At 39.5% G+C, this 14,290-nt stretch overlaps 1 non-coding gene and 4 pseudogenes across 1 annotated transcript; all 5 read left to right on the top strand.

Moving 5' to 3' along the window:
* Positions 1 to 1,300: 1,300 nt before the first annotated feature.
* On the top strand, positions 1,301 to 1,471 carry LOC120983566 (annotated as a pseudogene).
* Positions 1,472 to 4,077: 2,606 nt separating this feature from the next.
* LOC120983560 lies at positions 4,078 to 4,251 on the top strand (annotated as a pseudogene).
* A 1,018-nt stretch (positions 4,252 to 5,269) lies between these two features.
* Positions 5,270 to 5,460, top strand: LOC120983600. Its single transcript, XR_005775142.1, has one exon. It is a non-coding gene; the product is annotated as a U2 spliceosomal RNA (small nuclear RNA).
* Positions 5,461 to 11,923: 6,463 nt separating this feature from the next.
* On the top strand, positions 11,924 to 12,102 carry LOC120983564 (annotated as a pseudogene).
* A 1,018-nt stretch (positions 12,103 to 13,120) lies between these two features.
* On the top strand, positions 13,121 to 13,268 carry LOC120983575 (annotated as a pseudogene).
* Positions 13,269 to 14,290: the final 1,022 nt, after the last annotated feature.

The raw sequence follows: 14,290 nt of genomic DNA, 5'->3' as shown, positions 1-14,290 counted from the left end.
AGGTGTATTTTTTTCAGAAAATTGTGGGAATGTGAAGAATTGGGAGTCCTTGCTCGAAAGAGTTAAAAAAAAGATTAGTTTTTGGAAATTGAGGGTTTTAACGTTAGAAGGAAAAATTTTAATCATTAGACAAGTGCTACTTCCCATGATTGGATATATGGCAGCAATTTTTATCCCACCGTTTAGGATGATGAGGAAAATTATTAAGGAATGCTTCAACTTTGTTTGGGGGTCAAAAATGGAACGGATTAAAAGAGAAGAATTGTATAAACCTAAGGAAAAGGGTGGGAAAAATTTCCCTGACATTAGAAAGTTTGTGTTGATGAAATATCTTGCATATTGTGTTAGTACTGTTTTGGGTCCAGAATCAAAAGTTAAGTCTTTTCTTATTTATAACTTGGGATTTTATATTAGAAAATACAAATGGTTAAAGTTGGAACTGAATAGGCCTTATAGATTTTTACCAACAGAACATTATATGGTTTTAGAGTCAACTTTGAGAGAGTTTAAGATTTCCTGTTTGGATGTTAGTATTTTAACAAATCATAGGAAGATTTTGGCAGTTTTAAAGGAAAGAGTTGAAATGAGTCCTGTTGGTTCTTTCTCATATAAAATAGTTAGTGATATTTGGAAAAATATTAACATTCCTGGTGTACAAAATGAACAAAGTGATCTAACATGGTGTATAATAAAAGATTGTTTATTGACAAGAGAGTTTCAACATAGACGAGGGTTAGTAAGATGTGAGAAATGTCCTAGAGATAGGTGCTATGATTGTGAAACACCAATACATGTTTTCTGGAATTGTGACTTTGCAAAAAAAGTGTGGAGAAAAATAAGTCAATTGATAAAAGCAGTAAACACCTTAAGTCTTTTAGAGTATAAGATAGTATTTTATGGCATAGGAGTTAAAAAGGAAGATTTTAGAGTGGTTTGGTTTATTATATCCTGTGTTAAGCTAGCCCTGTGGAAGTGTAGGAATATTTTATTGTTTAGAAGAGATGATTTGTCAGTAGAAAGATGTATCAAACTAAGTCTAAATTATTTATATACGTATTTTTGGAAAGATAAAAAAGATTTAGGAGAAGAGGAAGCAGAAAGAATATGGAAACAAAAAAACTGGAATATACTTACTTTATAAATAGTTTCATGTTGTATGTATTTTTTGGTGAAAGACAAAAGATGTTTTCACGATGATGATTTTTTATTCTTAAGATATGAGATCCAAAATTTAAGATAAAAGAATCTGAGTGAAAAAAAAAAAATAAAAAAAAAATAAAAAAAAAAAAAAAAAAAAAAAAAAAAAAAAAAAAAAAAATCTGTTCTTATCAGTTTAATATCTGATACGTCCCCTATCTGGGGACCATATATTAAATGGATTTTTCGAACAGGGAGATGGAAAAAGAGCTTGCTCTGTCCACTCCACGCATTGACCTGGTATTGCAGTACCTCCAGGACCGGTGCACCCCTTCTAATCCAGTATGAAAAAACAGAATGAAATTGAAATGGATTGCAAGCATCATCCTTCCAGCCAAGCAAGTGGAAAGTTGTGTGTGTCGTGCCTCCTTCAGCTTCTCCTCTGTCTGCCCAGTCAGTGCAGTGTTGCTTTTTGCATATAATACCTGCATCTAGTCTGTCAATCTCCTAATTGCATCAGCTGTCGGTTGTTTCCAGCACCAAGCAACCCATTCAGCCAGTCTCCTCACACCCTGGATCCAATTAGGACTGATGATTGGTTAATTGGCTTATCACCTGAATGAATTGTTTGGACCTCCCCTCCTCCACGTTTGATTTGGGCCTGTTGTGCACACCTCGGAGGGTTGCTGAGTCGTCTCTGGCAGGCAATTGACCCTTTTTTGTATCAAGTTGGCTGGATGTAACCATTTAGCTTTTGCAGTGCTTCAATAAATGAGTAAAGTTTGCCTGTGTCTCCCTCTTGTGGATCTTTTGAACTGGATTACTTAGTGGCTAAAAAGTAGCCCAGCACTTCCTATGCAGCTGGACCTACCTTGTCTGTTCAATGGACGGAACACTGCGCGTGTCACAAGAGCCTTGTCAGGTCAAGAGGTCAAAGAGGTCAAGTAAGGTCAGCTATTGGATGACATCACAAGGGCCCTGATGGAACACTCAACAATGGTGCCGTGACATCACAATCAACAATGGTTATCCTTTTTTTTTTTTTTTTTCCTTTCACTCACTACTATTCCTATCATGCTTTCTGCTTGGCGTGCTTTGGCACCGCACCAGGAATTTCGTGCGAAGAAAAGGCGTGTCCAAAAGTCGCGTGTGGGCGGAGCTATGCAGATAGCAAACAAGAAAAGAAGCATGCTGGTGACTTCTGTGCGTAGGACGCGCGCGAACGTTTTCCCCGGTTTGTGAGAGAAAGAAGCCTCCCGGACTGTGTATTGGGCTGGGGACAGTAGTCTATTGCCTTCATTAGTGCTCTGCATTGGGGACCATCGGCCTGTACTGCGAACCCTTTTCAGGTTATCGCTTCTCGGCCTTTTGGCTAAGATCAAGTGTAGAGATACATTGGGTCTTGGCCAGAAGGTGCCTGGGGTACCCGTCTCCTCTGCCTTGGAGGTTGGGGCCGCGCTGAAAAGTTCGGTCCTGCCTCCTTGCTGCTATTGGGGAGCGGCTTAGTCCCTGGGCAACGGGAAGCGATCACCTTGCCTGCTACTTTGTGGTAGGGCGCTTCAAGTCCCTGTGTCGTGGCTTCTAATCGGATGGCGATGACGATGATGATGGAGACGGCAGAAACGGAGTTCCAGATTCCAGAGATGGACGAAGTACCGGCGTACGAAAGAATACGGAATGGCGTGCGGTTTTTATTGTTGGATCCTCGGAAGAAGGAGAAGGGACTTGCCTTTTTGGTTGAAGAAGTGCTGATAGGACTCATAGAGGTACGCAAGGAGTTCATCCTTTCAATGCTTGAATTCCCAAAGCGAGGATTATATGATGTGGTATTCGTTACTGAAGACGTATGTGCTGCTGTATTGAAGCAAGTGGAACATTTCAGGCTGAGCCCTGTTATGAATGGTGTGAAAGTGATGCCGCATTTTCCAAGGAGGGAGCGAGTGGTCACCGTGAGGATGTATAGTCCTTACGTCCCGGAAGAGGACATTATGGTGTTTTTGTTACGGTTCTGTGAGAAGGTTTCCTGCAATGGAAAGATTTTTAATAAGTACGGTATATGGTCCACTAAGTGGAAATTCTTTGTGAAATTTAAGGAGGATGCTGGGGGAGAGATGATATTTCCACCAGCTAGGTTTAAAATCGGAGCAGTCAATGGCGATCTATTCTTCAATGGAATGCCGGGTTTCTGTAAAAACTGTAAGACATATGGTCATGAGAAAGATGCTTGTGAAGAGCAGTGGTGTGCAAATTGTGAAGGAGGAGGTCATTTAGCATCAGGATGTAAAAAGAAGAAAAAATGTAATCTATGTGGGGAAGACAATCATGTCTACTTGTCATGTCCTAAAAGGAAAGGAGAAGAAATAAAAAGGAAGAGGAAAGATGAAGATAGTCAAAAAAAAAAAGAGAACCAAAAAGAAGAAATTGGAATTAGGAGGGTTGTAAGAGAAAATAAGAAAGATGAAAAGAAGGGAGATTTAAAAGGTGGAAAAGAAGCAAGAAGAGAAGAAAAGAAGGAAGAAGAGTCACCTTTTGAGAAAATAGATAAAGAAATAGAAAAATTAGTAAGAACGGGAGTTAATCTTAATTGTCTGTATAATAAAGTTAGACAGATGTTGGTAGATCGGAGGCAAGAGTTTTTTGAGCGGTTTAAAGTTCATCCGGCTCTTCAATCTGGGATACCAGATCCTTTGTTACCAGAGTTAATAATTCATAGGAATGTAATGAGGAGGTTGATGTATTGTGCTTGGTCCTGTGGTCTAAGACCCGATTAAGATTAGTTATTTATGTCATGTCTGTTTTTATGTTTTGTTTTGTTAAAAATTTTTTTTAAAGAAAATAATAAGAAAAAATAATGAATAAAAAGTATAAAAAATGTTGATTCGGATGATGAGGCGTAGGACATATGGGTAATTGATACAAATATGACGCGTCCTCTGACGCATCAACTAAAAAAAAAAAAAATCTGTTCTTATCAGTTTAATATCTGATACGTCCCCTATCTGGGGACCATATATTAAATGGATTTTTCGAACAGGGAGATGGAAAAAGAGCTTGCTCTGTCCACTCCACGCATTGACCTGGTATTGCAGTACCTCCAGGACCGGTGCACCCCTTCTAATCCAGTATGAAAAAACAGAATGAAATTGAAATGGATTGCAAGCATCATCCTTCCAGCCAAGCAAGTGGAAAGTTGTGTGTGTCGTGCCTCCTTCAGCTTCTCCTCTGTCTGCCCAGTCAGTGCAGTGTTGCTTTTTGCATATAATACCTGCATCTAGTCTGTCAATCTCCTAATTGCATCAGCTGTCGGTTGTTTCCAGCACCAAGCAACCCATTCAGCCAGTCTCCTCACACCCTGGATCCAATTAGGACTGATGATTGGTTAATTGGCTTATCACCTGAATGAATTGTTTGGACCTCCCCTCCTCCACGTTTGATTTGGGCCTGTTGTGCACACCTCGGAGGGTTGCTGAGTCGTCTCTGGCAGTCAATTGACCCTTTTTTGTATCAAGTTGGCTGGATGTAACCATTTAGCTTTTGCAGTGCTTCAATAAATGAGTAAAGTTTGCCTGTGTCTCCCTCTTGTGGATCTTTTGAACTGGATTACTTAGTGGCTAAAAAGTAGCCCAGCACTTCCTATGCAGCTGGACCTACCTTGTCTGTTCAATGGACGGAACACTGCGCGTGTCACAAGAGCCTTGTCAGGTCAAGAGGTCAAAGAGGTCAAGTAAGGTCAGCTATTGGATGACATCACAAGGGCCCTGATGGAACACTCAACAATGGTGCCGTGACATCACAATCAACAATGGTTATCCTTTTTTTTTTTTTTTTTCCTTTCACTCACTACTATTCCTATCATGCTTTCTGCTTGGCGTGCTTTGGCACCGCACCAGGAATTTCGTGCGAAGAAAAGGCGTGTCCAAAAGTCGCGTGTGGGCGGAGCTATGCAGATAGCAAACAAGAAAAGAAGCATGCTGGTGACTTCTGTGCGTAGGACGCGCGCGAACGTTTTCCCCGGTTTGTGAGAGAAAGAAGCCTCCCGGACTGTGTATTGGGCTGGGGACAGTAGTCTATTGCCTTCATTAGTGCTCTGCATTGGGGACCATCGGCCTGTACTGCGAACCCTTTTCAGGTTATCGCTTCTCGGCCTTTTGGCTAAGATCAAGTGTAGTATCTGTTCTTATCAGTTTAATATCTGATACGTCCCCTATCTGGGGACCATATATTAAATGGATTTTTCGAACAGGGAGATGGAAAAAGAGCTTGCTCTGTCCACTCCACGCATTGACCTGGTATTGCAGTACCTCCAGGACCGGTGCACCCCTTCTAATCCAGTATGAAAAAACAGAATGAAATTGAAATGGATTGCAAGCATCATCCTTCCAGCCAAGCAAGTGGAAAGTTGTGTGTGTCGTGCCTCCTTCAGCTTCTCCTCTGTCTGCCCAGTCAGTGCAGTGTTGCTTTTTGCATATAATACCTGCATCTAGTCTGTCAATCTCCTAATTGCATCAGCTGTCGGTTGTTTCCAGCACCAAGCAACCCATTCAGCCAGTCTCCTCACACCCTGGATCCAATTAGGACTGATGATTGGTTAATTGGCTTATCACCTGAATGAATTGTTTGGACCTCCCCTCCTCCACGTTTGATTTGGGCCTGTTGTGCACACCTCGGAGGGTTGCTGAGTCGTCTCTGGCAGTCAATTGACCCTTTTTTGTATCAAGTTGGCTGGATGTAACCATTTAGCTTTTGCAGTGCTTCAATAAATGAGTAAAGTTTGCCTGTGTCTCCCTCTTGTGGATCTTTTGAACTGGATTACTTAGTGGCTAAAAAGTAGCCCAGCACTTCCTATGCAGCTGGACCTACCTTGTCTGTTCAATGGACGGAACACTGCGCGTGTCACAAGAGCCTTGTCAGGTCAAGAGGTCAAAGAGGTCAAGTAAGGTCAGCTATTGGATGACATCACAAGGGCCCTGATGGAACACTCAACAATGGTGCCGTGACATCACAATCAACAATGGTTATCCTTTTTTTTTTTTTTTTTTCCTTTCACTCACTACTATTCCTATCATGCTTTCTGCTTGGCGTGCTTTGGCACCGCACCAGGAATTTCGTGCGAAGAAAAGGCGTGTCCAAAAGTCGCGTGTGGGCGGAGCTATGCAGATAGCAAACAAGAAAAGAAGCATGCTGGTGACTTCTGTGCGTAGGACGCGCGCGAACGTTTTCCCCGGTTTGTGAGAGAAAGAAGCCTCCCGGACTGTGTATTGGGCTGGGGACAGTAGTCTATTGCCTTCATTAGTGCTCTGCATTGGGGACCATCGGCCTGTACTGCGAACCCTTTTCAGGTTATCGCTTCTCGGCCTTTTGGCTTCGATCTTAACGGATTGAGGCCAGAGGGCAAGGGAACTGCTGTGGATTCTCACCCTCGGCCTTGCCTGTATTTCAGGCTTGCTGCTATTGGGGGTGGGAGGAAGCAGTGGTTCACCTTCTCAGGACGTCGGGACCGGAGGATCGTGGAGGAATCTTTGGACTACGGATTTCGTCGACTGGGCGGAGGTGATCGCGGCTCGTTCCGGGCTGTTTTATTTTGGAGAAAGAAGAGGAGAGAAGTCGCTGAGATGGATTTCGGAGGAGGCGACCGGAGGAATCCGAGGGACGGATCACGTCCGGATTTCTTTTCAGAAGATTATGGCCTTAAGGACACCATTCGGTTTTTCGTGGCAGCAGAATATCGTCAAGGTAAAGACCTATCTTATATATACCGAAATATTCTATGCCCGATACTCCAGTTGGAGAAAGAGCACTTTTTTTGTGTGCAGAGTTTTTTTTCAAGAGGGATATATGATGTCTCCCTGGTTAGTCTGGATCTTTGCGAAAAGACCTTTGCCCTCTATGAGAGAAATAGAGGGAATGACGTCTTTGAAGGTGTGAAGGTGGTGCCTTTGTTCCAATACCAAACTAAGTTGTTAACTGTACAGATGTACAGCCCTTTCATATCTGACCAAGAAGTGACAAGCTTTCTTTATCAATATTGTGAGAAAGTGATCTTCAAAAGTTATGGGAGAACAAACTTTGGTGTCTGGAATGGGAAGAGAGTGTATGTGGTGACTTTTAAGAAAGACCCTAATGAAGAGGGAGGAGTGGCTAGACCGCCTCCAATTATCTTTATAAATAGAAGCCGTGGGTATTTGTTTTTTTCTGGGATGCCTAAGTACTGCAAGAGCTGCAGGAAATATGGCCACGGGGACTTTGACTGTAAAAGATGTAAGACGTGCACGTTTGATGTTCATCAGGAAGATCAATGCCCAAAAAGGAATGGTGGAAGTCAAGAAAATGAAAATAGGGAAGATTTCCCCCCTTTAAGAAGTGAAGAAGGTGATGGTGAATTGGAGTCAGGGGTGAGGAGAGAAGAAAAAGTGGTGGAAGGAGATTTGATGGAAAAAATGAGGGAAGAAGAAGCAAGGGAAAGTGAAAGGGAAAGAGAAGAGGGGAATACTGAGTTAGGGAAAATGAAGGGAAAAACTGTAGGTGAAAAAGGGAAAAGAGAAAAAAAGAAGAAAGGTGAAAAGAAGGAGTTAGTGACAACAGAGGTAGCAGGGCCCCAGGAAGAGACTGCTCCTCAAGTGGAGGCCTTTTCAGCTCTGGAAAAGGAGGTTGAAAAACTTAATGAAAGTTATCCCAATACAAGTAGCAGTGTGGATAGCAGCCTTCCATGTGGGCAAGGCTTAATGGAGATGGAGGTGAAAAGTTTAAAAAGAGGTTTATGTGAAAAAGATTCTGATGATGATGAAATTGGAACTGCAGAAAAAATAAGAGCTGTGGATTTGCTGGGCTCTATGTCGCCTAGCTCTGATGACGCTAGAGGAATTGAACTGGATGAAGAAGTTCATTCAGATAAGGGCGGGGGAGTTAGCCCTACATTAGGTGTAGGCTAATGGTGAAATGTGCTTCCTTGAACATTCAAGGTGTAAACAAAAAATATAAGCGTACTGCATTGTATGAATATTTAGAGAATGAAGACTTAGATTTTATTTTTTTGCAAGAATGTAATATAAAGAGAATGGTTGATTATGAGTATTTGAAAAAAGATTGGAATGGAAATGTGGTGTTTTCAGGGGGGAATGAGAATAAAAATGATGGAGTTGGTTTTTTATGTAGAAGAGAGTGGGAAATAGAAAGTTCAGAGGATATTTATCCAGGAAGAATTCTTATGGTGAGAGTAAAAAGGAATAATTTGAAAATAAAGTGTTTTTGCGTGTATGCTTATCCAGAGAAAAATAAGAGAAGAGATTTGTTTGAAGTTTTACAATTATTTATTTCTGGTAATGATCCTATAATTATCGGTGGGGATTTTAATTGTCATTTTAATAGGAAAGATGGTTCAGTTACGATTTTAAAAGGGATTTTAAATTCTGGAAACTTGAAAGATGTATGGGATTTGTGTGGGAGGAAAAAAGAAGAGGAGATTACGTGGAGGAGTAGGAATTTTGAATCCAGAATTGATTATTTTTTTGTTTCGGATCAGTTTGAGTCTAAGAGTTTTAAATCTGATATATGTTGTTTTTCAGATCATAATGTAATAAAATGTATTTTAAATGTGGGTGAAAAGGAAAGTAGAAAACCGACGCATTGGAAACTAAATGTAACATTGTTAGAAGAAAAAGAAGTTAGGAATAGGTTTTGTAGTTTTTACGGAACTTTGGTGTCAAAGAAGGATGTGTATAGCAATATTTTAGAATGGTGGGATTTTGTAAAAGAACAGATAAGAGTGTTTTTTAAGAGAGTTGGTAAGGAAAAGGCAGTAGAGAAAAGGAAGCTATATTCGCTTTTAAATGGCCGGTTGCAAAGTTTTTATGTGTTTAAAAAAAGTGGATTGGATTTTGATGAGGATATTGAACTTGTTAAAAGAGAGATAAAAAGAGCGTTATGTGAGAGAGGTAAAGAAATTATTTTCAATGCGAGGGTAAAAGTTCTTGAAAATGATGAAAAATGTTCAAATTTCTTCTTTAAAAAAATTAGGGGAAAAAAAGATTTTATTGATTTTTTAGAGGGGGAAGTGGTCTTAGAGAAGAAATTGGAAAGAGTTGAAGAATTTTATGGGAAGTTGTTTGACAAGAAGGAGTGTGATAAGTCGTTGTGTGAGTTTTTTTTAAGTTCGATGGAAAAGAAATTCAATACAGAGGAAAAAGATAGTCTAATTAAAGGAGTGGAGAAAGAGGAAATCTTTGATATAATTAAAAGCTTCTCGAATTTGAAGACGCCCGGTTTAGACGGAATTCCGATAGAGTTTTACAAATCCTTTTGGAGTTTAATATCAGATGATTTTAGTAACGTTGTTTGGAAGGTTTTATCTTTAAGGACGGTCCCCAAGTCTTGGCATGAAGGAATAATTGTTTTATTATTTAAAAAAGGTGAGAAAAGTTTAATTAAGAATTGGAGGCCTATTACTCTATTAAACACTGATTATAAAATTTATGCGAAGATATTGGCAAATAGATTAAAAAAGGTGATTGCTTCGATAGTTGAGTGTGATCAATCATGTGCGGTGCCAGGTAGGAAAATTGTGGACTCTTTGATTTTAATAAGGGACGTTTTATGGGATTGTGTGGATAGAAACCAAAAAATGGCCGTGGTGTCAATAGACTTTGAGAAAGCCTATGACAGAGTCTCCCATTGTTTTTTATTTCAAGTATTAGAAAAGATGGATTGCCCTAAGGTTTTTATAGACCAAATCAAATGTTTATATTTTAATTCTTTTAGTAAAATATCTGTCAATGGTTTTTTATCAAAAAGAGTGGAGGTTCAGTGTGGTGTAAAACAGGGTTGTCCCCTATCTCCAATTTTATTTATAAGTGCAATTGAGCCATTATTATGTGAAATAAGGAGAGATAAAGTAGTTAATGGTATTTTCCTCCCTGGTGGTAGTAATGAATATGTGAAAGTGGTCGCTTATATGGATGATGTGACTGTTTTTATTAGGAATCAAAAAAGCTTAAATAGGGTCTGTAGAATTTTAGATTGGTTTTGTAGTGCGTCAGGTTTTAAGGTTAATTATGATAAATCTAATTTTATGTGTATTGGGGATTTGCTTTTAGATTCAGATTGTAGATTAATAAACGTGTGTGAGTTGAAGATTTTAGGTATTTTTTTTTCAAAGACAGTTGGTAACACAAAAAATTGGGAATCTTTGTTGGAAAGAGTTAGGAAAAAGATATGTTGGTGGAATCTTAGAGCTTTGACGATGGAAGGGAAAATTTTAATTATAAAACAAGTTTTATTGCCAATTTTTTTATATGTTGCTGCAGTTTTTATCCCTCCTATTTATATTATGAAAAAAATGGTTAAGTTATGTTTTAATTTTTTATGGAAGTCAAAAATGGAAAGAGTGAAAAGAGATGAGCTATATAAGTTAAAACAGAAAGGGGGGAAAAGTTTTCCAGACATTAGAAGATTTTTATATGTTAGATATTTATCTTACTGTGTAAGTACTTTAACTGGATCAGATTCAAGGGTTAAGTTTTTATTAACATACAACATGGGTTTTTTTATTAGGAAGTATAAGTGGGTAATGTCTGACCTTAAAAAACCATATAGGTTTACTCCACCGGAACATTATATTATTATTGAGAGAGTGCTGAGAGAATTTAGGCTAACTGAGTGTGAAGTGAGTGTCTTAAAATGTCATAGGAAAGTGTTGAAAGTTCTGAATGATAGAGCCTTTATGAGCCCAGTAGAAAGATTCTCAGAGAAAATTGTGGAGGAAATATGGACGAACTGTAATATTTATTTTTTACCAAACGAGCAAAAGGATCTAAACTGGAGCATAATTAAAGACTGTCTAACAACACGTGAATTTATGTATAGGAGAGGGTGTGCGAGAAGTGAATTTTGCCCAAGAAGAAATTGTGCTGAAAGTGAAAATCCAACTCATATTTTTTGGAACTGTAAGTTTGCGCAAGAAGTGTGGAGAAAAATCGGGAACTTAATAAAAAATGTGTGCAAGTTGGGTAGGTTAGAGTATGATATGGTGTTATATGGACTAAAGATCGATAAAGAAGAATTTAAAATAGTTTGGACGATTTTATCATGTGGAAAATTAGCTTTGTGGAAGTGTAGATGCATTGTGATATTGAAAAGGAAAGAACTGTCCGTAGAGGAGTGTGTAAAGTTATGTTTGAGTTATCTTTATGTTTTTTTTTGGAAAGAGAAATTAGACTTGGGGGAGGAAAAAGCAAAAGAGAGATGGAAACAAGACAGTTGGAATCTGCTGACCTTATAGAGAACAAAGTAAGTAAACCTGTAGTTAATAAAGTAAGGTAGAAAATAATATAAAAAAAAAAAAAAAAAAAAAAAAAAAAAAAAAACAAACAAAAAAATAAATAAATAAATAAAAAAAAAAAATATAAAATAAATAAATAAATAAATAAATAATTTAAAAAACAAGGAAAAAAGGAAAAAACAAAACAAAAAAAAAAAAAAAAAAAAAAAAAAAAAAAAAAAAATAAAAAATTATAATTAAAAAAAAAACAAAAAAATTTTTGTTTATAACAAGTGAAGAGATACATACAGGGGAAAAATTGCTTTTTGTGTGAAGAGATATATACAAAATTAATTAAAAAAAAAAAAAAAAAAAAAAAAAATTTTTGGTATCTTCCACAATGATGGTTTGAAGAAAAGTCTTATTTTGATTTTTTTTGGTTTTGTGAAATGCTAAGATTTAAGACTTAAGATCTGAGTGGACAAGAAGAAAAAAAAAAAAAAAAAAAAAAAAAAAAAAAAAAAAAAAAAAAAAATAAAAAAAAAAAAAAAAAAAAAAAATCTGTTCTTATCAGTTTAATATCTGATACGTCCCCTATCTGGGGACCATATATTAAATGGATTTTTCGAACAGGGAGATGGAAAAAGAGCTTGCTCTGTCCACTCCACGCATTGACCTGGTATTGCAGTACCTCCAGGACCGGTGCACCCCTTCTAATCCAGTATGAAAAAACAGAATGAAATTGAAATGGATTGCAAGCATCATCCTTCCAGCCAAGCAAGTGGAAAGTTGTGTGTGTCGTGCCTCCTTCAGCTTCTCCTCTGTCTGCCCAGTCAGTGCAGTGTTGCTTTTTGCATATAATACCTGCATCTAGTCTGTCAATCTCCTAATTGCATCAGCTGTCGGTTGTTTCCAGCACCAAGCAACCCATTCAGCCAGTCTCCTCACACCCTGGATCCAATTAGGACTGATGATTGGTTAATTGGCTTATCACCTGAATGAATTGTTTGGACCTCCCCTCCTCCACGTTTGATTTGGGCCTGTTGTGCACACCTCGGAGGGTTGCTGAGTCGTCTCTGGCAGTCAATTGACCCTTTTTTGTATCAAGTTGGCTGGATGTAACCATTTAGCTTTTGCAGTGCTTCAATAAATGAGTAAAGTTTGCCTGTGTCTCCCTCTTGTGGATCTTTTGAACTGGATTACTTAGTGGCTAAAAAGTAGCCCAGCACTTCCTATGCAGCTGGACCTACCTTGTCTGTTCAATGGACGGAACACTGCGCGTGTCACAAGAGCCTTGTCAGGTCAAGAGGTCAAAGAGGTCAAGTAAGGTCAGCTATTGGATGACATCACAAGGGCCCTGATGGAACACTCAACAATGGTGCTGTGACATCACAATCAACAATGGTTATCCTTTTTTTTTTTTTTTTTCCTTTCACTCACTACTATTCCTATCATGCTTTCTGCTTGGCGTGCTTTGGCACCGCACCAGGAATTTCGTGCGAAGAAAAGGCGTGTCCAAAAGTCGCGTGTGGGCGGAGCTATGCAGATAGCAAACAAGAAAAGAAGCATGCTGGTGACTTCTGTGCGTAGGACGCGCGCGAACGTTTTCCCCGGTTTGTGAGAGAAAGAAGCCTCCCGGACTGTGTATTGGGCTGGGGACAGTAGTCTATTGCCTTCATTAGTGCTCTGCATTGGGGACCATCGGCCTGTACTGCGAACCCTTTTCAGGTTATCGCTTCTCGGCCTTTTGGCTAAGATCAAGTGTAGTATCTTGTGTGCTGCATTTGGTCTGACGCTGAAAGGTAGCTCTCGGGTACCCTCTCTCTCGGCCTGGGGGGATCGTCCAGGTTTATTGCCTGGGCTTCACCCCCCTGCTGCTATTGGGAGAGAGGCTTAGTCCCGGGGGCGTCGGGTTGCGATCCCCGTTACCTCCAGGGGTCTTCGGACAACTGGGGGAGCATTTGTGTCGTTGTTCACAGAGACAACAAGCGCCTATTTACCATCATGGCTGACGACCCAGGAGGAGGCGGAGGAGGGGTCGATGGAGTCGGAGGAGTCGGAGGAGTCGGAGGAGTCGGAGGAATCGGAGGAGTCGGAGGAATCGGAGGAGTCGGAGGGGCTGAAGGAGTCGGAGGAGTTGGAGGAGTCGGAGGAGTCGGAGGAGTCGGAGGGGCTGGAGGAGACGGAGATGATGGATTTACCTTGAAAGAGAGGAAGAAGAGAGGCGGAAGGAAAGAAGAAACCCAAAGGGAAAGTTCCAAGGATGAAGGAACCAAAAGAAATGAGGAAAAGAAGGAAGACAAATCTAGAGGAGGCACAGAAAAACTGAAGGAAAATATACCACGTCAAGAATATGAAGAAGAGCACCAGATCCCGGACTATGCAAAAATTAAGGATACCGTTCGTTTATATGTTACAGAGAAGTACAAAGAGAAATTTACATTATTTTATTTGGTGGAGGAAGTCCTGTATGGCGTTTTTGGGGTACAAAAACATGAGATACTGGCCATACAGGACTACCCAAAACGGCGAGTGTATGACGTTACCTTCTCACAAAACGGTATTTTTAAAAGTTTCTTAGCTAAAGTTCCACTACACATAAAAGATAATAGATTACAAGGGTTGAAAATTTATGAGCATGAAATAGACGAATCTATTACAATTGTTATAAAAATGTACTCACCTTTTGCTGATTTTAACATCATTTCTGCCTTTTTAGCCACCTATTTTAAAAAAATAATTGCTGTGAGGAAGATTTTTAATGCTGCCGGGATCTGGACGTCTAAATGGTTATATAAAGTCATCTGTCACCGTGATCCTAAATTCCCAGGAGGTTTCATCTTACCCCCCGCACGTTTTAAACTCGGAGACATGGTAGGTGACATGTTTTTTTCTAATATG

This window comes from Bufo bufo, unplaced genomic scaffold (genome assembly GCF_905171765.1).
Source record: "Bufo bufo unplaced genomic scaffold, aBufBuf1.1, whole genome shotgun sequence".
Lineage (NCBI taxonomy): Eukaryota > Metazoa > Chordata > Amphibia > Anura > Bufonidae > Bufo > Bufo bufo.
The sequence above is the reverse complement of the archived record's forward strand: the minus strand, read 5'-3'. Positions and strand labels throughout refer to the sequence as shown.